Source organism: Galeopterus variegatus, unplaced genomic scaffold (genome assembly GCF_000696425.1).
Source record: "Galeopterus variegatus unplaced genomic scaffold, G_variegatus-3.0.2 Scaffold13002, whole genome shotgun sequence".
NCBI classification, from domain to species: Eukaryota; Metazoa; Chordata; class Mammalia; order Dermoptera; family Cynocephalidae; genus Galeopterus; species Galeopterus variegatus.
The window spans coordinates 25,536-28,762 of NW_007739113.1; the positions used below are offsets into that span (position 1 = coordinate 25,536).

Sequence of the window (3,227 nt, forward strand, 5' to 3'; positions counted from 1 at the left end):
AAATTCTATTATGGTAATTGAAAGGTGGGGCCTTGAAGAGGTGATTAGATTGTAGGACCATACCCTAACAAATGGATTGATTAATAATGGTGGTCATGGGCGTGGTTCTGAGGGCTTTAAAAGGAGAGCATGTGAAAGTCTCTCTCTGCCCTGCCATTTCTGCCATGTGAAACCCCTAGGTCACTGTCACCACCACCAAGGCCTTCACCAAATGCATTCCCTGAACTTTGGACTTCCCAGCCTCTGATACCGTAAGCAATAAATNTTCACCAAATGCATTCCCTGAACTTTGGACTTCCCAGCCTCTGATACCGTAAGCAATAAATGTTTTTTCTTTACAAATAACATCCCCCACAGAGCTGGTACAAGCTCAGAAAGTCCGATTCTTGGTGAAACGCTCCCTCTGCAAATCTTCCTTCTATGCATTCTTTCCAAAGGTTGAAATCTGTGACTCATAGAGGGTGAGTTCTTGCAGCTTGCTTACTCCTTGCAGTGGAATAGAGCAAGGTTGGAACCGCAGCTATGTGACTTCCTAAGCCCTGGGAACTTGGTCTAATCGCTCCATCTCTCTGGGTCTCAGTTTCTTCATCTGAAAAACGAGGCTATCAGACTACTTCTCAGGGCTCTTGTGAAAGCTCAATAAGCTATTGCTGAAAGTGGGTAGCACAGCACCTGGCACTTAGTGAATGCACAGTCATTGTTATCTAGAATTTTTGTCATTACTTGTACAAGAGTCTGTAGACTTTGTTCAGCAGGATGTACAAAATGAGTAACACCTTGGCAAGGAGATTGTCCACATACATAAATAAACACAGTGCAAGAGCATGTCTGATGGATGGATGCTACGGCAGAAGTACATACTGCTCTGGATGAACAGGGGAGAGAAATGTTCATTTGATTGAAAATATCTGGGAAGTCTCCAGGGCAGAACATGGCATTTGAAGGATGGGGAGAACCCCCAAAGGTTGAAATGGGGGAGTGGCATTCCATGGGGAAGGGGAAGGCACTTGGGGGGGCAGCATAGGCCAAATGCAGAGCTCTGAAAGTGTAAGGCATATTTTCACAGTAGCAGCTTGTTCATTTTAGCTAGAAAATAATAAAGTAAAACAAAACAAAATAAAGAAGCAATCTGAGTTTTATTCTGTGAGAAAAGGAAAGTCACTGCAGGATTTCCATCAGGGGAATGTCTTGCTCAGTGGCACCCTTTAGAAGGATAACTTGTTGGCAGTCTGTAGGACAGCATGATGTGACGCAAGACAGGTGGCAAGGGGACAATCAGGAGGCTATTTCAATACCCGTAAGAGGTGTTCAGAGCCTAATCTAGGGCAGGACTGGTGGGAACATAAACAAAGACCAATCAGTTTGAGCCACATTGTGGAGAGAGAACCAAGTGATTATTGGCAGTGGCAGAGGCAGGCAGAGGGACAAGAAGAGGGAACAGTTGAACAAGCCCCTCCATGTGCTGGCATCCAGGTGGCCACGTCCATGTGAGGAAATGACCAGGGAGAGGGGTATAATCAAAAAGAAGAGGACTCAGGACTTGAGAAAACAGGGGCATGCCTTGCCTGAGGCTCAGATTCTGAAGTCAGTCATATCACATGGAGTCAAAACCCCTAACGGAGGCACAACATGGCAGAAGGCAGCCTCCATTCCCTCGGTAAGTTTGACACAGCCACTGTCCCTGCACCATTGGATCAGATCACTCTTTCTTCCACGGGCCACCAGATAAGGCAGTTGGCTTGCACTATGTGGGCATGTTATATGAAAATTTAAAAATCGCTTTTCATATTAAAGCCATACTCAATGGAAGGAGATAGTCACATTAGGAGAGAAAGAAATGCAGTAGCCTCGGGTGGCCACGGGAACCTCCCCCTCCCAGCCGTCAGCGTGGACTCGCCCACTCTTCTATGATGTTCCCCGTCACTCATGCTCGTTTGCTCCAGTAAAATGTGTATGTCCTATGACTTCACTGTATTTATACAAGGTCCTTCTATTGTGTGTGGAAGGTTGAAGACACGAGTACAGGCCCTGCCTTTGAGAAACCCTCAGTTTAGGTGAAATCAACATAAAAACCATGACTTGGAGCAATTCCAGGCTTACCTAGTGGCGAATGCAAGACTGTATCTTTCTCTACATTATGCAGAGGTTTTGAAGAATCTTACAGAATGCACAAGACTGTGATTCTTTGGAGGGAAGGTGTTAGGAGGAGGTGAGTAGCGATCTGGCTCATAAAAGAAAAAGGCAATTTAGAGCAACAGAAAGGAGTGGAGAGGGTGCTTCAGGTAAAGGGAGCAACACACACAAAGGCACAGAGATTTCGAATGATCCCAGCATATTTGGAGCACAATTAATATGTCACTTAGGATTGTGTTCAATTGCAAGTGAAAAATACCCAAGCAGCTATAGTTTAAATACATAGGGGTTAGTTTTATATAACAAGAAATCTGAAAGCTGGTGGTTGCTGGTGTTGATTCAGGCCCTCAAAGATGTCAAAGATGGCCTTTCTGGCACTTTCGTAGCCTTTTCCTTGTGCTGATCCCATTGCAACTGCTTAGCTCCAGATATCACTTCTGTATCTGCATTCAAGATAGAAGAAAGAGGGAAGGTGATTCCAGCTATTTCAGTTTGGGTCCCTCCAAAAGCAGAGCCCAAAGCAAAGACTTGGCTACACATAGTTTATTTGGTAACTGATCCCTAGAAGCAAAAAAGGAATCAAGGAGAATGAGAGGGTTGGCCGATTAGCTCAGTGGGTTAGAGTGCAGCCTTGTAACACCAAGGTCACAGGTTCAGATCCCCATACTGGCCAGCCACCAAAAAAAAAAAGGAGAGTGAGAGAGGAAAAAAGAAAAAGACAATATAAGGGTGTGTTAAAGAGATTGCTGCCCTGGGCAACAGGGGCTCTGTCGCACCCTCATTTCCTGAAAAGTGTACACAATGCCTCCCAGAATTGTACCCTTGAAGGACAGATAGCTGGAGCATCTATCCACTATGCCCTGTCCGCCACTGGTTCAGAGTCAATCCCAAGGGCATAAATCCCACAATTCCAGGCTTTGCTTGTGTGCAGGCCCAGTGGGCTTCCATGGCGTCAGAGAAGGCCCTGGGGCAGAGTACAGAAAGACGCACAACACACACTTGAGGCTGGACGCTGTCTGCATGAGGTGAATCTGAAACCACCGCCGCAGCTGAAATCAGAGGTGGGCTGTGGGGATGGGACATGAGGTGCCACA

The 3,227-nt window shown here is 46.0% G+C and overlaps 1 long non-coding RNA gene across 4 annotated transcripts in view; it reads right to left on the reverse strand.

The window, feature by feature from the left end:
- Positions 1 to 1,117: 1,117 nt before the first annotated feature.
- Positions 1,118 to 3,227, reverse strand: part of LOC103581417 — a 5,802-nt gene continuing 3,692 nt past the window's right edge. For all 4 annotated transcript variants that reach the window (XR_549663.1, XR_549664.1, XR_549662.1 and 1 more), the window contains one exon: positions 1,118 to 2,576. This is a non-coding gene — a long non-coding RNA (uncharacterized LOC103581417). The remainder of the gene's footprint in view (positions 2,577 to 3,227) is intronic.